Source organism: Bufo bufo, chromosome 6 (genome assembly GCF_905171765.1).
Source record: "Bufo bufo chromosome 6, aBufBuf1.1, whole genome shotgun sequence".
Taxonomy (NCBI): domain Eukaryota; kingdom Metazoa; phylum Chordata; class Amphibia; order Anura; family Bufonidae; genus Bufo; species Bufo bufo.
In genome coordinates, this window is record NC_053394.1 from 404,181,096 (window position 1) to 404,201,754 (window position 20,659).

The 20,659-nt window shown below is 43.7% G+C and overlaps 4 protein-coding genes and 1 long non-coding RNA gene across 10 annotated transcripts in view; 2 read left to right on the top strand and 3 right to left on the bottom strand.

Annotated features, from left to right (window-relative positions):
• The window catches only part of LOC121004526 (gastrula zinc finger protein XlCGF66.1-like), an 818,554-nt gene extending 812,145 nt beyond the window's left edge, over positions 1–6,409 (bottom strand). Inside the window, exon 1 of the mRNA XM_040436807.1 lies at positions 6,388–6,409. The gene's annotated coding sequence lies outside the window, so the exon portion shown is untranslated. The remainder of the gene's footprint in view (positions 1–6,387) is intronic.
• Positions 1–20,659, top strand: part of LOC121004478 (oocyte zinc finger protein XlCOF7.1-like) — a 1,216,478-nt gene that overhangs the window by 492,199 nt on the left and 703,620 nt on the right. The gene's annotated exons all lie outside the window — the stretch shown is intronic.
• LOC121004516 (zinc finger protein 300-like) overlaps positions 1–20,659 on the bottom strand; it is a 734,886-nt gene that overhangs the window by 177,914 nt on the left and 536,313 nt on the right. The window lies entirely within an intron of this gene.
• The window catches only part of LOC121004488 (zinc finger protein OZF-like), a 555,846-nt gene that overhangs the window by 33,748 nt on the left and 501,439 nt on the right, over positions 1–20,659 (bottom strand). The window lies entirely within an intron of this gene.
• On the top strand, positions 1,393–20,572 carry LOC121004582. The gene is made up of 3 exons (XR_005779778.1): positions 1,393–1,648; positions 9,422–9,431; positions 20,562–20,572. It is a non-coding gene; the product is annotated as an uncharacterized LOC121004582 (long non-coding RNA).

The window sequence follows — 20,659 nt, forward strand, 5'->3', positions numbered from 1 at the left end:
TCCTGCCTCATGGAGAGGGAAGGAAGAGTTAGTGTGCCAGCCACCCCAGCTAAAGGAAGGCTGTGCGAGTAGGAGCTCCCAGATATAGGGATCCAAGCCAGGATCTTGTCTCGGCTGAGACAATTGATCATCATCCCCAGCCTGAGCCTTGCAGCCTCAGCTGGTAGAAGCAAGCAGCCACCTCCAGTTATAGGAAGAAGCATACCCCGAGACAATAACTGTGAGTACTGTCCAGAGACCCCAGGAGAAGCCAAATTCCATCTCAGCTAGTCAGTCCCCAGATAGCAGAAGATAGACAGCGCAGAAGCCAAATTCCTGCCACATTACAGTGCTACAAGCAGACATCCTTTTCCTGCAAAAGCTCCAGGCACATGATAGAGCAGAAGATAGATTCCTGCCACACATTGCCAATACCTGCTGGGACCAAAGACTAATACTGTATCTCGCTTGGATGAAAGCTGCAACCAGTAAAGACAAGTTTGAACTTTACTCAAGGTCTGGATCTCAATTACTGCTGCAGATCCCTCAATTACTCCTACTAGCACCACACTCATTTTATTGCAAGTGAGCCAGGATCCAGGCGTCCAGCCGTACCAGTGTTCCCTCCGTGTGGAGTTTGGGTATGAACGTATTCAGTTTGCATATGTGAGTTGTCTGCATGGCTCCCCTCACCGAGTCGAGCGGTCGTACTGCCCTTGTTGTCACCCCTAAGTGCTGGTTTTCTACTAAGCCGCACCGGCTGCTTCTACTTCTCCCCTTCTGTAGGGCGAGTAGTGCTCCCCCACATACAGTTACTGCCTGCTCGGCCAGTGCTCATAGCCATTGGTTTCTCGTATGCCCCCTTTCTGCTTTGGGATGCCTGCGCAGGTGGTGTTGATTGTGTTACCAGTTTTTTTCTGGGACTTTGTGGCATTCGGGGTCCACACATTCCTGGCGCAGTATTTTTCCTATCTCTGGTTCCTGTCTGCAGCTTCCGATTAGGTCTGCCAGTTCAGGCAGCCTTTCTTAGCGTATCAGACGGCTTCTCTCTTCTCTTGTTCTGGAATTCTTTCTTGTGTGCCATTTTCATGCCTGACTTTCAGGTTCTCTAGCCCTTACTTGTTCGTTATGGTCCCACTGGAGTGTTCTTCTCTTCTGGCAGTCTGGTATGGTGTGTGGGGGCTTTGCATTCAGGCATCCCTACTTCTTCCCCCATGGGGGCAAGTTTTGTCACATCTGCAGTTCTTTGGCCCTTGATATCCAGACGCTATTTCAGTTTGTCTTCTTCCTCTGGATCCAGGCTACGTATTTCTTTCCTGTATCTTCCGCAATCGCTCCGTTGCTTTTGGTGACTTTTGTCTTCATTCTTGTCCACCTTCTGGATATTCTGTGTGCTCTTCACTTCTTTCTGAAGTCTCCTAAGCCGTGACTTATATTCCCTGGACTGTTCTTTCTTCTGCCCAGCCGGAGCCTCTGCGTATTCAGCCGCTCTCTGGCTGGCCTTCTGGGGAATGGGTCTTCCTGTCCCTTTTCAGGGTTCCTGGTGTGTCTTTCCCCGCATTTCTGTGCGGAGCCTTATGACCGGCCTTGGATTCGTTCTATTCTTGTTCCCTCCCCATGGTACTGCTCTTTAACGTCCCATGGTCTTCTGTGTCCCCCAATGATACGAGTGAGAAAATAGGATTTTTTGTGTTTACCTGTAAAATCCTTTTCTCGCTGAGTTCATTGGGGGACACAGCTCACCCTGTATGTACATTGCTTGTTCTCCTAGATGGGTCCTTCTGGTTTTTGATGATGACCCATGTCCGGTTTTCTTCCTTTTTATTGTGTTCTGTTGGCTTCTCCTGGCTGCTCCTACTGCTTTTGTACAAACTGATTAGCTCAGTGTCTGCAGGAGAGGTATAGCTAAGAGGAGAAGCTAAGACTTTTTTTGCTTAGTGTCACCTCCTAGTGGCAGCAGCCATACCCACGGTCTTCTGTGTCCCCCAATGAACTCAGCGAGAAAAGGATTTTACAGGTAAGCACAAAAAATCCTATTTTTCCAGTCTGTGCCATTCACCATGTAAGGTGACCTTCTGTTATTGCACGCATGTTCCAATAAACCCAGTTCCTGTTACTCTACAACGTCTGATCTGAATTGACTCTGCAACAGGTTATAGGCCCCAGTGACCGGATAAAGCCCAGTGACCAGGCGCGGCCCAGGTAGAAAAAAGCCCCGAACGAGAGACAGTGTGGCTGATGCGGAGATCGACATAAGGAAGCTTTCCAGAGACATCTCCTGTAGACAAGTAAGACTGTTCATATATAATGGAGGTAGAATGGCCAGAAACTCAGAGGTTAAACTCTCAGTGGCCAAGCTGAACAATGACAAATATCAGCTATGGAAGTTTAAAGTGGAAATGCTATTATCCAGAGATGACTTGTGGGAGGTCACCACCACAGAGAGGCCACAGGACAATGACCAGGACTGGGACAAGAAAAACAGACAGGCACGGGCCACCATAAGCTTACTAGTGGAGGATGATCAGCTCATTGATATACGCCATTAGGGCACAGCGAAAGGCATGTGGATGTACTGAAAAGACTGCATGAAAGATCCAGTTTAAACAGTCAGTTGTTTCTGCTGCGGAAACTTTACAAATTGAGGCTTAGCAGAGAACAGAGAACAGGAAGTGATTGCACAATTTGCTGGCGCATCGACCTGTCACATGACAAGTTTTTCACAGAACTTGATCTGAATAACAAAGAAACTATTTACCTTGCAGATGGAAGTAAAGTACATGCAGATGGATATGGGCATGGAACCCTTGTATGCCCTGATGATGCGGACCACAATTTAGCCATACCCGTGAAAGATATGCTTTATGTTCCTGATCTAGAAGGAGGGCTCTTATCTGTGAAGCGTCTAACAGCCAGAGGACTCACTGTAAAATTCCAAGGCGACAAGTCTTCTATACTGGACGACAAGCAGACAATAGCAAGTGCCAAGCCGGATGATCATCTTCATCACCTCAAACACAGTGAAGGAAAAAGTATGTACACATAAGCACAATGACTGTGTACACATGTGGGACAGGCGTCTACAAAAGAGGAATCTGACAAAGGATCTAACAGTATCCCCTTGTCCAGTTACTGTTAATTGTGAATGTTGCATCAAATCCAAAGCTACAAGAGCAACACTTCCCAAAGTCAGTCAGAAGAGAGCCTCAAGACCACTTGACTTAGTTCACAGTGATGTATGTGCTCCTCTAAACCCACCTACACCTGGAGGCAACAGGTACATAGTGACTTCGATAGACGACTATTCAAGATACACAGTCACCTACCTAATGCAACACAAGAGTGAAGTTCTTGACAAATTACAAGACTATGTAGTAAAGACCAGTAACAAGTTTCAGATGAAGCCTCTCATACTTTGGAGTGATAATGGAGGTGAATTCACAGGACATAAGATACAAAAGTACTTAAAACAGAATGGAATAGAACATCAAAAGACTTTGTTTTATTTCCTGTACATTGAGGTGAACTCATTGACTTATTTTTCCTATCTGTGCCATTCACCATGTAAGGTGACCTTCTGTTATTGCACGCATGTGTAACACCCCAGAGTTGTGTTACGAAACTCTTCTACCCCGCTACAACCTGTTAAGGGCATTAACATTGTCATCTAAAGTAATTCTATATCATATTCTCACAAATGTGCAGTCAAATCCTTGTTAAATATACACTCACCTAAAGAATTATTAGGAACACCTGTTCTATTTCTCATTAATGCAATTATCTAGTCAACCAATCACATGGCAGTTGCTTCAATGCATTTAGGGGGGTGGTCCTTGTCAAGACAATCTCCTGAACTCCAAACTGAATGTCAGAAAGGGAAAGAAAGGTGATTTAAGCAATTTTGAGTGTGGCATGGTTGTTGGTGCCAGACAGGCCGGTCTGAGTATTTCAGAATCTGCTCAGTTACTGGGATTTTCACGCACAACCATTTCTAGGTTTACAAAGAATGGTGTGAAAAGGGAAAAACATCCAGTATGCGGCAGTCCTGTGGGCAAAATGCCTTGTGGATGCTAGAGGTCAGAGGAGAATGGGGCCGACTGATTCAAGCTGATAGAAGAGCAACGTTGACTGAAATAACCACTCGTTACAACCGAGGTATGCAGCAAAGCATTTGTGAAGCCACAACACGCACAACCTTGAGGCGGATGGGCTACAACAGCAGAAGACCCCACCGGGTACCACTCATCTCCACTACAAATAGGAAAAAGAGGCTACAATTTGCACGAGCTCACCAAAATTGGACTGTTGAAGACTGGAAAAATGTTGCCTGGTCTGATGAGTCTCGATTTCTGTTGAGACATTCAAATGGTAGAGTCCGAATTTGGCGTAAACAGAATGAGAACATGTAACCATCCTCTGATGGCTACTTCCAGCAGGATAATGCGCCATGTCACAAAGCTCGAATCATTTCAAATTGGTTTCTTGAACACGACAATGAGTTCACTGTACTAAAATGGCCCCCACAGTCACCAGATCTCAACCCAATAGAGCATCTTTGGGATGTGGTGAAACGGGAGCTTCGTGCCCTGGATGTGCATCCCTCAAATCTCCATCAACTGCAAGATGCTATCCTATCAATATAGGCCAACATTTATAAAGAATGCTATCAGCACCTTGTTGAATCAATGCCACGTAGAATTAAGGCAGTTCTGAAGGCAAAAGGGGGTCCAACACCGTATTAGTATGGTGTTCCTAATAATTCTTTAGGTGAGTGTATATTGCTGTACTTTCCATGTCCACCAGCAGGTGACAACAATGTGTTCAGCAAGGACTTACCCAGTTTAGTGTTTCTGAACTGGAATAGTACATTCCAGTTCAGCTCCCCCCTCTTTGAGCAGAGTGGGCTGGCCCATGTCCTGCCTCATGGAGAGGGAAGGAAGAGTTAGTGTGCCAGCCACCCCAGCTAAAGGAAGGCTGTGCGAGTAGGAGCTCCCAGATATAGGGATCCAAGCCAGGATCTTGTCTCGGCTGAGACAATTGATCATCATCCCCAGCCTGAGCCTTGCAGCCTCAGCTGGTAGAAGCAAGCAGCCACCTCCAGTTACAGGAAGAAGAATACCCTGAGACAATAACTGTGAGTACTGTCCAGAGACCCCAGGAGAAGCCAAATTCCTCCTCAGCTAGTCAGTCCCCAGATAGCAGAAGATAGACAGCGCAGAAGCCAAATTCCTGCCACATTACAGCGCTACAAGCAGACATCCTTTTCCTGTAAAAGCTCCAGGCACATGATAGAGCAGAAGATAGATTCCTGCCACACATTGCCAATACCTGCTGGGACCAAAGACTAATGCTGTATCTCGCTTGGATGAAAGCTGCAACCAGTAAAGACAAGTTTGAACTTTACTCAAGGTCTGGATCTCAGTTACTGCTGCAAATCCCTCAATTACTCCTACTAGCACCACACTCATTTTATTGCAAGTGAGCCAGGATCCGGGAGTCCAGCCGTACCCGGGTAGGAGACACCGTTGACACTATTGCCCTTACCACACAGAGAGATTACACAACTCTGGCATTCCTAACCTGGTACGTGAGTTACAACACCTTAAAGGGCCCTGTGTTAGTACCCTGCGCGCGCTGCAATTGGCGTCACGAACAAAACCATAGACTATTATACCCATATCCTGACCCACTGCATGTCGCCCTCTAATTGTGTCTGTGCCTCTCTGTGATCTTTTTACTACATAATCATAGTGATTTTGAAGTAAAAAGGTCACAAAGAGGCACAGAGCATTATCAATCATGTTAAAGCTCCGGGTCTCTGCTGTCAGGAGCGGGGCTTGGCTCTCGTTCACGCAGCGGATTACCCGCACGGGATCTGCTTGTGTGAAAGGGCCCTTACTTTTCTGCCATGACTGAGCCCTGAGCGGTGGAGACGGAGGAGAAGCTTCACAATGTCTCTGCAGGGACGTGAAAGGACAGAAAATCCAGTTTTCCTATTACTTTGGGACTAGAATTATAAGTCTCTTCTGCTGTTCTCGCTCCTGCGAGGGTCCGGTGAGCGGAGACCGCACTTTCTATACTGACACGTCCGTTATCTCTCACCATGAACTGCGGAAATATAAAATGTTAGAAATAACGGCGGAATTGCTATTTTTTACCATTTCACCCTAACAAAAGTTACTAAAAGTTTATCAATAAGTTATATGTGCCCCAAAATGGAGCCGATTATAACTACAACTCCTCCCCCAGATAACAAGCCTCGTACGGCTGCTGTACAGGAGGATTTAATAAAGTTATAGTTCTTTGACTATGATAAAAAAAAAGCTTGGTCCTTAAACCACCAGTCCTGAAGGGGTTAATGACCCTGACAGTAATCCTGACTGACAATGGCGGTGACTGTACACATACCTCCACCTGCACCGCTGGACACTACATGGATGGGGGAGACTAGTGGGCTAAAGGACCTTTCATGATGTCATGACCATGTGACTGTGTGTGGGAGGAGTCAGGCTGCACTGCTGGAGGTGGTAAAGGACCTGTGATGATGCCATGACCATGTGATCATTTGTAGGAGGAGTCAGGAGTCACATGACCAGGTGGTTCTCTATATATGCAGGACTCTGCTGTTCTGTTTGTAATGGATGACTGGAAGTTACTGAGGGAGATTTATGAAAACTGGTGAAAAGAAAACAGGTTTAGTTGCCCAGAGCAACCAGATTCCCCCTTTCATTTTCAGAGTTCCTTTCGAAAATAAAAGGTGGAATCTGATTTGTTGCTATGGGCAACTAAGCCAGTTTTCATGTGCACCATTTTTGATAAATCTCTGTGTCGCATCAGGATGGAATTAGTGTGTATGTAGTGGAGCTGTCTCTGTGTGATGTGTATGTAGCAGAGCTGTCTCTGTGTGACGTGTATGTAGCGGGGCTGTCTCTGTGTGACGTGTATGTAGCGGAGCTGTCTCTGTGTGATGTGTATGTAGCGGAGCTGTCTCTGTGTGATGTGTATGTAGCAGAGCTGTCTATGTGTGATGTGTATGTAGCAGAGCTGTCTCTGTGTGATGTGTATGTAGCGGAGCTGCCTCTGTGTGATGTGTATGTAGCGGAGCTGTCTCTGTGTGACGTGTATGTAGCAGAGCTGTCTCTGTGTAACATGTATGTAGAGGAGCTGTCTCTGTGTGATGTGTATGTAGCAGAGCTGTCTATGTGTGATGTGTATGTAGCGGAGCTGTCTCTGTGTGATGTGTATGTAGTGGAGCTGTCTCTGTGTGATGTGTATGTAGCGGAGCTGTCTCTGTGTGATGTGTATGTAGTGGAGCTGTCTCTGTGTGATGTGTATGTAGCAGAGCTGTCTCTGTGTGATGTGTATGTAGCGGAGCTGTCTCTGTGTGATGTGTATGTAGCGGAGCTGTCTCTGTGTGATGTGTATGTAGTGGAGCTGTCTCTGTGTGATGTGTATGTAGCGGAGCTGTCTCTGTCTGATGTGTATGTAGTGGAGCTGTCTCTGTGTGATGTGTATGTAGCGGGGCTGTCTCTGTGTGATGTGTATGTAGCGGAGCTGTCTCTGTGTGACGTGTATGTAGCGGAGCTGTCTCTGTGTGATGTGTATGTAGCAGAGCTGTCTCTGTGTGATGTGTATGTAGCAGAGCTGTCTCTGTGTGATGTGTATGTAGCGGGGCTGTCTCTGTGTGATGTGTATGTAGCGGAGCTGTCTCTGTGTGATGTGTATGTAGCAGAGCTGTCTCTGTGTTATGTGTATGTAGCGGAGCTGTCTGTGTGTGACGTGTATGTAGCAGAGCTGTCTCTGTGTGACGTGTATGTAGCAGAGCTGTCTCTGTGTGACGTGTATGTAGCGGAGCTGTCTCTGTGTGATGTGTATGTAGCAGAGCTGTCTCTGTGTGATGTGTATGTAGCGGAGCTGTCTCTGTGTGATGTGTATTTAGTGGAGCTGTCTCTGTGTGATGTGTATGTAGTGGAGCTGTCTCTGTGTGATGTGTATGTAGCAGAGCTGTCTCTGTGTGATGTGTATGTAGCGGGGCTGTCTCTGTGTGATGTGTATGTAGCGGAGCTGTCTCTGTGTGATGTGTATGTAGCAGAGCTGTCTCTGTGTTATGTGTATGTAGTGGAGCTGTCTCTGTGTGATGTGTATGTAGCGGAGCTGTCTCTGTGTGATGTGTATGTAGCGGAGCTGTCTCTGTGTGACGTGTATGTAGCGGAGCTGTCTCTGTGTGATGTGTATGTAGCGGAGCTGTCTCTATGTGATGTGTATGTAGCAGAGCTGTCTCTGTGTGATGTGTATGTAGCGGAGCTGTCTCTGTGTGATGTGTATGTAGCAGAGCTGTCTCTGTGTGACGTGTATGTAGCGGAGCTGTCTCTGTGTGATGTGTATGTAGCGGAGCTGTCTCTGTGTGATGTGTATGTAGCAGAGCTGTCTCTGTGTGATGTGTATGTAGCAGAGCTGTCTCTGTGTGATGTGTATGTAGCGGAGCTGTCTCTGTGTGATGTGTATGTAGCAGAGCTGTCTCTATGTGATGTGTATGTAGTGGTGCTGTCTTTGTGTGACGTGTGTGTAGCGGAGCTGTCTCTATATGACGGGAATGTAGCAGAGCTGTCTCTGTGTGATGTGTATGTAGCGGAGCTGTCTCTGTGTGATGTGTATGTAGCGGAGCTGTCTCTGTGTGATGTGTATGTAGCGGAGCTGTCTCTGTGTGATGTGTATGTAGCGGAGCTGTCTCTGTGTGATGTGTATGTAGCGGAGCTGTCTCTGTGTGATGTGTATGTAGCAGAGCTGTCTCTGTGTGATGTGTATGTAGCAGAGCTGTCTCTGTGTGATGTGTATGTAGCAGAGCTGTCTCTGTCATGTGTATGTAGCAGGGCTGTGTGTGTTTTATGTCCATGTTAGACTGGGTTCACACTGTGCTCTAGCCCCACGCTGGGCTTTCCACCGGAAACATAGTATGTAAAATCCATTCACTACAATGGGACAAATGGAGTCTAAAGGATTCATATTTACTTGCCGTTCACATCTCCCCTGTTTGATATACTATATTCTCACGCTCTGTTCTGTCTGGGGAAAAAAGCCCAAAATGAACGGCAAAGTCCTTTAGACTCCGTTTGCCCCGTTGAAGTGACTGGCTCTGACGCTGTATAGTTACCTCTGAATATTGTTTTACTTTCTTTTTAATCTGTTTTTATTAACATTTTCAAAATCCAATAAGATGAGCAGCAGCCAATCAGATGTACAATAACATGAGCAGCAGCCAATCAGAAATCCAATAACATGAGCAGCAGCCAATCAGAAATCCAATAACATGAGCAGCAGCCAATCAGAAGTACAATAACATGAGCAGCAGCCAATCAGAAGTACAATAACATGAGCAGCAGCCAATCAGAAGTACAATAACATGAGCAGCAGCCAATCAGAAGTACAATCACATGAGCAGCAGGCAATCAGAAGTACAATAACATGAGCAGCAGCCAATCAGAAATACAATAACATGAGCAGCAGCCAATCAGAAGTACAATAACATGAGCAGCAGCCAATCAGAAGTACAATAACATGAGCAGCAGCCAATCAGAAATACAATAACATGAGCAGCAGCCAATCAGAAATACAATAACATGAGCAGCAGCCAATCAGAAATACAATAACATGAGCAGCAGGCAATCAGAAGTACAATAACATGAGCAGCAACCAATCAGAAGTACAATAACATGAGCAGCAGCCAATCAGAAGTACAATAACATGAGCAGCAGCCAATCAGAAGTACAATCACATGAGCAGCAGCCAATCAGAAGTACAATAACATGAGCAGCAGCCAATCAGAAGTACAATAACATGAGCAGCAGCCAATCAGAAGTACAATAACATGAGCAGCAGCCAATCAGAAGTACAATAACATGAGCAGCAGCCAATCAGAAATACAATAACATGAGCAGCAGCCAATCAGAAATCCAATAACATGAGCAGCAGCCAATCAGAAATACAATAACATGAGCAGCAGCCAATCAGAAGTACAATAACATGAGCAGCATCCAATCAGAAGTACAATCACATGAGCAGCAGGCAATCAGAAATACAATAACATGAGCAGCAGCCAATCAGAAGTACAATAACATGAGCAGCAGCCAATCAGAAGTACAATAACATGAGCAGCAGCCAATCAGAAATACAATAACATGAGCAGCAGCCAATCAGAAATCCAATAACATGAGCAGCAGCCAATCAGAAATACAATAACATGAGCAGCAGCCAATCAGAAGTACAATAACATGAGCAGCAGCCAATCAGAAGTACAAAACCATGAGCAGCAGCCAATCAGAAGTACAATAACATGAGCAGCAGCCAATCAGAAGTACAATCACATGAGCAGCAGCCAATCAGAAGTACAATAACATGAGCAGCAGCCAATCAGAAGTACAATAACATGAGCAGCAGCCAATCAGAAGTCTGTAGTCACTGGTATAGGATGAGTGAGGAGGAGACCACAGGGTGAGAATTCACCTTCCTCAAATCACTATTCTCTTTCTCATCCCATGGCAACTAGTGTAGGACCGAAACGTCACAGAAACGAGTTTTATTCCCTGTATTCTGTGATTCCATGATTATCTGAGCTACAGGTACCGTCATCTACAAAGAACCTTAAAATTACAATAATATGTTATAAAATGTCTATACAAATGGCAAAATTCAGTTATTAACTCACGATGTGCAGAACACAGGGGGTGCTAGAAGGCAATGCTCAGACTATTCAGCCCCGCCTCCAAGTGCTCAAAATTCTCATTTGCATATGAATAAAAAAGCAGATTTCCCTGTAGCTGTTTAGCACACAGACAAAAGAAAGGTATAGTTCTTATCAGCATGAAGAAGCGCTACCAGGCAGTATGTCTGGTTTAATAGGGTTGATCCTGGTGACAGAGCCGCTTTAACCCTTAGGCTACCAGCACTGTACATGTACGGCGCTGGTTTGATGTGTAATCATGGCCGCCAGATCTCTGCTGTTTCATACAGCAGAGACCTGCGGTTAATTACCGACGACCAGCAATAATGCCGATCACGGTAATTAAATGCTTTAGATGCCGTGATCAAGTGAGATCACAACACCAAAATACGCTAAGACCCGGAAGCTTCCTACCTATGCCCTGTGAGTCCAATCTGGGCATAGGTAGTTTCGCTGAATACTGGTAGCTTTACTGAGTAAGGGTACTTTCACACTAGCGGCAGGACGGATCCGACAGGCTGTTCACCCTGTCAGATCCGTCCTGCCGCTATTTTGCCGTGCCGCCGGACTGCCGCTCTGTCCCCTTTGACTATAATGGGGATGGGGTCGGAGCTCCGGCGCAGCACAGCAGTTCGCGAAGAGAGGCCGCCGGACTAAAAAGTCGGACATGCAGTACTTTTAGTCCGGCGGCCTCTCGCCGTGCACTGCCTTGCTGCGCCGGAGCTCCGACCCCATCCCCTATTATAGTCAATGGGGATGGAGCGGCGGCATGGCGAATTAGCGTCAGGACGGATCCGACAGGGTGAACAGCCTGTCGGATCCATCATGCCGCTAGTGTGAAAGTAACCTAAGCTAGCGGTATTCAAACTGCAGATCTTATTTTGGCCACCAGATGACAGGCCAGGATAAGAAATGAGCAAAAGTGAGCAAAATAAGCTAATAATAAATTCCTGATAAACCAAAATTCTAAATAAAAATAAATAAATTTGTGAGGCACATAGTGATCACAAAAAATTAAAAAAGAATGTTTACAAAAAGATAAAAAATATATAAAAGTTTAAATCACCCCCCTTTCCGTATAATTAAAAAATAATAAACATTTTGGGTATCACCGCGACCGAAAACGCCCATACTATTAAAATAGGATAAACAAATTCCAATACGGCGAAAGGAGTAACGGAAAATAGGGTCAAAATGGCCGATATGCTTCTCTAACCCCAAAAATTTTTATAAAATGTGATCAAAAAGTCAAGCACACTCCAAAATGGTATCAATTAAAAGTACAGATTGTTCCGCAAAAAGTGAGCCCCTAAACAGCTCAGTAGACATAAGTGTAAAAAAGTTATGGGGGTCAGAATATGGTGATATAAAACGGAAACTTTTCTCAAAGTTTACATTTATTTTTACACTATTTTGACATAAAGAACCTATACATATGGGGTATCGTTGTAATCGTACTGACCCAGAGAATGAAGGGCATGGGTCAGTTTTGCAGTAAACAAAACACTGTGGGAACAAAACCTGTATTTTTTTTACCGCTTCCCACAACATTTAATACTATAATTAATATGGCAAGTACAACTTGTCCCGCTAAAAAAAAGCGCTCATACAGCTATGTGAACGGAAAAATAAAAAAGTTATGGCTCACGGAATATAGGGAAGAAAAGTGAAAATGAAAAAACCTCCGGTAGCCAAAGGGTTAAACAAAACCCATTAATTGTTGCAGTTTTCGCCCTATGCCTAATAATAGGGGCCACTTCTTGGTGTGTACAGATCACTTTACTTCTGTTATCTGCTTATCTGTCATTCTAGTCCTGCCTGTAATGATATCACCTCTGTGTATAGATAAGACAGGATCCACCATTCACCATAGGTGATTGTCAGAGCTTATCTATTCTTCCCTTGTACAACGACCTCTGCACCCGGTCACAGCATGTCCAGAAAACTCTCTGATAGAAGTCAATGAGGTCCTCTGCTGACCATTGTGTCTATGACCATGGCGCTGCCATAAAGCAATTTTTTTTTTATGCTGCGTAAATGCTGTTCAGAAGACCTCAGGCAGGATGGCCGCCCCCATAATCATGTTTAGGGAAGAAAATAAAAAAAATCTGCAATCAGAAAATAAAATCAGATCAGATAAAAAGGATAGGATTTTAACTGGCAGATACAATTTTGGTGACACATTTCCTTAAAAATAACACAAAACCTGTTGCTACTCCCCAAAAAAGGAGAATTTTTGGACCTCTTCTTAAACAAACCATTGTATTTTCTGACACCCACCATGTGTATATAAACCCGTCAAACATCTGCCACCAAAACGAGATCATTTTTGGACCATTTTAATTTTAAGCAGGTGTTTTTAAACACCCGGCTTCCACCCGTTTGCCCATAGCACTTATATTTCTTATGTATTCTTGGAATTAATCACCATGAAAGGGTTTGACGCAGTCCTAGGATTCCTCAGAGTAACCGTGCACAATTTTTTCAGGGCAATTGGGACATTTTCTATTTGGGTTAAGTTTATTCCTATCGCTCCGACAACCAAATGAATCAAACACATATATTTTTTTTTAGGAAATTTACTTATTTTTAGCCCGACAGAAATGCTCAAGAGGCAGAATCCAGTTTTCCCCCATGTTAGGAAAAAATATATACTTCCTGACTCAAAACATGGCAATTGGCCATAAATCAAATGGATGAGCAAAGTCTTTCCAGTTATCTATATAATCTAACTTGTAAAATGACATCCCCTATAACATTGTCAATAACGTCTATAGTCTCATTTCTCTCTCCTCGGATGTCCTCTTGTTGTTAGTACAGTCCTGGGTAGACCTCTGTATTGAAGTTTGATATTGTTTGTTTTTTACTTTCCTGTGGAGGACTGGTAGGATTTGCTCACAGAAGGTTCTCCTGAGGTAATATGCTCTAAAATACTATATGTGCTTGGTGTTCATTGTAGCCAAGGACTTTAGAGTTGGTTTTCATAACCACGTGTAACCACGTCTTCTTCCAGCAACAAACTTGTGCAACCTATCATCAGCCATGGTGCAGCCAGACGTAGACATGGAAAATTTGATGAAGGAGGTACTGTTGGCCTGGCCTTTTTGAAGAACCTCACATCTCCCTGTTGAGCTTCATTCCTCAAAAAAAAAATAAAAAAATGATAATAAAAATTTCACCTCGTTCAAACGCCTGTCACTTCCCGTTGCGCATAAAAGCGTCAACCATGATTGGTGTACATTCTCTTAAGGCCCTCTTACACAACCCAAATGTCTGACAGATTATCGGGGACGAACATTTTGTACCTTCCCAAAGTGTGTAAAGGTGAGGAAAATCACCCAATGAACGAGCAAAATGCTCGTTTCATTGGGTGAAACAAATAATCATGAGGACACCGAAATCATTGTTTGTGGGCAGATCATGCAGTCTAAACAGAAACACAAGCGACGGCATTAGTGATCGCTCATCTCATCCCTATACAGTGTAGGAAATTGCTGCAGTAAATGTAGCTTTCTCCTCCACTGATGAGCAGGCAGTTTTTTGGGAAGAAACGCTTCTTTCCCAACAATCGCCTGCTTCATCGCACCATGGAAACCAACCGTTACACCTCCTTTGCTTGACAGTCACCAGGAAAAGAAATAAGGTCCCCTTTAATTTTGTCTCTTTTATATTAGTTTTAGTATTCTGTGTAAGAAAATTCCCTGTAATGTACCGATCCCCCAGGAGGAGGGGCTGATGGCAATAACTGTCGTCTGCACCGACAATTGGCCATGTGTTATAGCATGGTTGACCTGATCCCTCCCCATATTGGCATATTTAGGCTAGTGATGTTTATTACTTTTTATTATTCTGTATGTATGTGATGTGTGTGTTATCTTATAGTTAATAACACTTAGTAAATATATTTATTCACTTAGCCTGCGTAAGCTTATTCTTTCTCAAATCATCAAATTCACATTAAACATGTACCCTGTTTTGAAATAGCACGTTTCAGAAGTGAGTAGTGAACACACTTGTGTGACATTAGCATGTGATGGAGTTTCAGTGAGGCTCAGTGGTCAGAGATACCAGACAGGAAGTGTCACTGTCCCTTCCAGTGACAGAGGTTAGAGGATCTGAGAGACTGGGCCGCACGTTAGGTCATCTGACAGCCTATCTGTTTTAACATTTTGCAGTGTTGTTGTTGGTAATGACCACACCTCTTGTCTCAGGTTTAGCTTGTGTTTGTTACTGCTCCTCTATTTAGTCCGGACTCACACTTCATACCATGCGGTTGATATTCCTCTGCCTGGAGTTGAAGAGCTGGTGTGTGGTCCTCATCTGAGTTCCTGCTCATCCATTTTCTATTGAAGATAAGTGTACATCTCTTGGTATTTTGTTGTTCCCATTTGGTCATTGTTTACTAGGCCTCAGAGAGACTCTGGTTCGTTCATCTGGGAAGGAACCAGTGGTCTCAGACCCTGTCACTAATCTTAGGGCTTTTCAGGGTTACTAGGCCCTAGGTTTATGGTGTATGAAATATTCCCACTTTCAGGGTCTATTCATACTGACAGGAGTCAGTGCTAGGTTTAGGGTTTCCTTAGGTGGTCACCATTTCCCTTTCCCTAGCCTTGAGCCCTAGTTCATGGTCATTTTCCTTCTGTTGTCATTCTGGTGTTCCTCCCCTCCCCCTACACTGTAACAGGAAGACAGTTTTGTTTCCTTTACTATTGTCATTAGAAGAATATTTGCCTGAGGTGTATATTTCCCATTTTTAATTGCTGTTATTTCATTTGGCTTCTTCTCTTGATTTCTTTGGGGCATTCAGGATCTTGGAGTTTTGTCTTGGATCTTGTCTTCGGTTGGTAGTTGTAAAAAGTGGAATGTAATTTGAGTAGCTCTAATATTAATTAGGGGGAAAGAAGCCAGTGGTTAGATTAAAGGCTTAGTCATTGTTGCTATTGCCCAATAGCTTTATTGGGAATACTTGACTTTGGACCTACAGAGCCAACACCCCCTGCTGGATAGATGGGTTTTTTATACACATACCAACTTATCTCATTCTTCGTAAATGTTTAGATGCAGTGGGTTCAAAATATAGTTCTCACTGCTAAATCAACTCATCCAGGTCAGGTTATCCCTTAACCACCTCCGGACCGCTGTACGCACAGTACGCGTCCTGGAGGTGGTTGATTCATTCCGAGTGGACGCATATACGCGTCATCTCGCGTAGACGCGAGATTTCCTGTGAACGCGCGCACACAGGCGCGCGCGCTTACAGGAACGGAAGGTAAGAGAGTTGACTCCAGTCTGCCAGCGGCGATCGTTCGCTGGCAGCTGGAGATGTGTTTTTTTAAACCCCTAACAGGTATATTAGACGCTGTTTTGATAACAGCGTCTAATATACCTGCTACCTGGTCCTCTGGTGGTCCCCTTTGTTTGGATCGACCACCAGAGGACACAGGTAGCTCAGTAAAGTAGCACCAAGCACCACTACACTACACCCCCCCCCCGTCACTTATTAACCCCTTATTAGCCCCTGATCACCCCATATAGACTCCCTGATCACCCCATATAGACTCCCTGATCACCCCCCTGTCATTGATTACCCCCCTGTCATTGATCAACCCCCTGTAAAGCTCCATTCAGATGTCCGCATGATTTTTACGGATCCACTGATAGATGGATCGGATCCGCAAAACGCATCCGGACGTCTGAATGAAGCCTTACAGGGGCATGATCAATGACTGTGGTTATCACACCATATAGACTCCCTGATCACCCCCCTGTCATTGATCACCCCCCTGTCATTGATTACCCCCCTGTAAAGCTCCATTCAGACGTCCGCATGATTTTTACGGATCCACTGATAGATGGATCGGATCCGCAAAACGCATACGGACGTCTGAATGAAGCCTTACACGGGCGTGATCAATGACTGTGGATATCACCCATATAGAACTCCCTGATCACCCCCCTGTCATTGATCACCCCCCTGTCATGATCACCCCCCTGTCATTGATCACCACCCCTGTCATTGATCACCCCCCTGTCATTGATCACCACCCCTTTCATTGATCACCCCCCCCTGTCATTGATCACCCCCCCTGTCATTGATCACCCCCCTGTCATTGATCACCCCCCCTGTCATTGCATCACCCCCCTGTCATTGATCACCCCCCTGTCATTGATCACCCCCCCTGCATTGATCACCCCCCCCTGTCATTGATCTACCCCCCCTTGTCATTGATCACCCCCCTGTAAGGCTCCATTCAGACATATTTTTGGCCCAAGTTAGCGGAATTATTATTATTTTTTCTTAACAAAGTCTCATATTCCACTAACTTGTGACAAAAAATTAAATCTCACATGAACTCTCCATACCCCCCTCACGGAATCCAAATGCGTAAAATTTTTTAGACATTTATATTCCAGACTTCTTCTCACGCTTTAGGGCCCCTAGAATGCCAGGGCAGTATAAATACCCCACATGTGACCCCATTTCGGAAAGAAGACACCCCCAGGTATTCCGTGAGGGGCATATTGAGTCCATGAAAGATTGAAATTTTTGTCCCAAGTTAGCGGAACGGGAGACTTTGTGAGAAAAAAATTAAAAATATCAATTTCCGCTAACTTGTGCCAAAAAAAAAAAAATTTCTATGAACTCGCCATGCCCCTCATTGAATACCTTGGGGTGTCTTCTTTCCAAAATGGGGTCACATGTGGGGTATTTATACTGCCCTGGCATTCTAGGGGCCCCAAAGCGTGAGAAGAAGTCTGGTATCCAAATGTCTAAAAATGCCCTCCTAAAAGGAATTTGGGCCCCTTTGCGCATCTAGGCTGCAAAAAAGTGTCACACATCTGGTATCGCCGTACTCAGGAGAAGTTGGGGAATGTGTTTTGGGGTGTCATTTTACATATACCCAGTGGTCGTGAGATATAATATCTTGGTCAAATGCCAACTTTGTATAAAAAAATGGGAACAGTATGTCTTTTGCCAAGATATTTCTCTACCCAGCATGGGTATATGTAAAAAGACACCCCAAAACACATTCCCCAACTTCTCCCGAGTACGGAGATACCAGATGTGTGACCCTTTTTTGCAGCCTAGGTGGGCAAAGGGGCACTATTCCAAAGAGCAACCTTTCGGATTTCACTGGTCTTTACCTACTTCACACATTAGGGCCCCTGGAAAATGCCAGGGCAGTATAACTACCCCACAAGTGACCCCATTTTGGAAAGAAGACACCCAAGGTATTCCGTGAGCGGGCATGGCGAGTTCTAGAATTTTTTATTTTTAGTCACAAGTAGTGGAAAATGCTGATTTTTATTTTTTTTTTATTTTTTTTTTATCATACAAAGTCCTCATATTACTCGAACTTGTAGACAAAAATACAAACTTCCATGAAGCACTATGCCCATCAGCGAATACCTTGGGGTCTATTCTTTCCAAAATGGGGTCACTTGTGGGGTAGGTATACTGCCCTGGTATTTTAGGGGCCCAAATGTGTGGTAAGGAGTTTGAATCAAATTCTGTAAAAATGACGAGTGAATCCCGAAAGGTGCTCTTTGGATTATGGGCCCCCTTTGCCCACCTAGGCTGCATAATAAGTGTCACACATCTGGTATCTCCTACTCAGGAGAAGGTGGGGAATGTGTTTTGGGGTGTCATTTTACCAATTACCCATGCTGGTGAGATAAATATCTTGGTCAAATGCCAACTTTGATATAAAAAAATGGGAAAAGTTGTCTTTTGCCAGATAATCCTCTCACCCAGCATGGGTATATGTAAAAAGACACCCAAAAACACATTCCCCAACTTCTACTGAATACGGAGATACCAGATGTGTGACACTTTTTTTGCAGCCTAGGTGGCAAAGGGGCCCACATTCCAAGAGCACCTTTCGGATTTCACCTCGTCATTTTTTACAGAATTGATTTCAAACTCCTTACCAACATTTGGGGCCCCTAGAATGCCAGGGCAGTATAACTACCCCCACATGTGACCCCATTTTGGAAAGAAGAGACCCCATGGTATTTCGTGATGGGCATAGTGAGTTCATGGAAGTTTTTTATTTTTTGTCACAAGTTAGTGGAATATGAATTGTACGAAAAAAAAAATCATCATTTCTCCGCATAACTTGTGACAAAAAAAAAAAAGTTCTATGAACTCACTATGCCCATCAGCGAATACCTTAGGGTGTGTTACTTTCCGAAATGGGGTCATTTGTGGGGTGTTTGTACTGTCTAGCCATTGTAGAACCTCAGGAAACATGACAGGTGCTCAGAAAGTCAGAGCTGCTTCAAAAAGCGGAAATTCACATCTTTTGTACCATAGTTTGTAAACGCTATAACTTTACCCAAACCATTTTTTTTTTACCCAAACATTTTTTTTTAATCAAAGACATGTAGAACAATAAATTTAGAGCAAAATTTTATATGGATGTCCGTTTTTTTGCAAAATTTTACAAACTGAAAGTGAAAAATGTATTTTTTGCAAAAAAATTAGTTAAATTACGATTAATAACAAAAAAAGTAAAAATGTCAGCAGCAATGAAATACCACCAAATGAAAGCTCTATTAGTGAGAAGAAAAGGAGGTAAAATTCATTTGGGTGGTAAGTTGCATGAGCCGAGCAATAAACGGTGAAAGTAGTGTAGGTCAGAAGTGTAAAAAGTGGCCTGGTCTTTCAGGGTGTTTAAGCACTGGGGGCTGAGGTGGTTAAAGGCTATGTACACCTTTGGAGGCAAGTTTGGTTTATGATTGCATTTTACTAATTTTTGGCTAAAAATCACATATTCCATTGGCCTTTATTAAAAATATTAAGTCAGTTCTGTCACAAAGGGTTAACGGTTTTTCTAACTGTTGTGACTGGTACTTTCACTTTTACCTTTGTACTGGTTATCTGATAAACCTTCTCTCTAAACTACTAGAGGTCATAAACACTTATTTAAGCCGCATTCCGTATCAGTAAGATAAGAACTGAGCTACAATGAGTGTTTATTATGTCAGAGATCAGAGATAAGAAGTCTGTCAGCTCCCCAACGGACAGAAAAATCCACATGCTGCTACTAGAACATATCAGCTCTGTACAATAAAAGGATTCTATATTTTCTAAACAAGACCAATTGAAAAAAAAGATTTTTAGCTCAAATAAGTACAATGCCAATAATAAAACAAAAGCCCCAAAGGGAGTATAGTGCACTATAAAGATCTATGTTCAGCCCTCATTTGTTGCACTATAATGTTCATTTATCAGGTATGCCAAGAAGAGTAGGTGGTGGCTCGGTTTCTGCTTATGATTGGCTGCTACTGTCACATCTTCCTGTGTGAAGACATCATCGGATACAGTAGAAAATAGAGAATGGCAGTGTCTGATCAGTCTCGGAATGGTGCAGTGTGGAAGCAGTAACGTGAGTAAGGCTATTTACATATATACATTTATATAAACACCATGTGGAACCATTTTAAAGATTTTTTTTTTTTCTCTATGTTTGATACATCAATATATTACCTGGGTTCTATTTGCTTTTAAAAGACCTTTTATTGGTAACTGCATACATTTCATAATCATAATTTTGATCTTTTACATGCTTTCCTTTTCCCTTGCATAACAGGTGACTTTAACTGTAACGGTTATACTTTTTTTCCCCCTAGTAGTAGTTGATAAAAAAAATTGTTAAAAAATGTAACGGGCTACTTCCCTGATGAGTTCCATGAGATGATGGGATTTGTGGGTAAAATATTTCTCAAATACTGAGAATAAAATGGCTTTTCACCTGTGTGAATTCTCTGATGTCTAACAAGATCCCATTTCTGGTGAAGGATTTCCTGCATTCAGAATAATGGCTTTATCCTTGTGAAAGCTCTTCTGATGTTTATCAAGATTTGATTTCTGAGTAAAACATTTCCCACATTCTGAACATAAAAATGGATTCATACCTGTGTGAATTCTCTGGTGAATAACAAGATCTGATTTCTGCC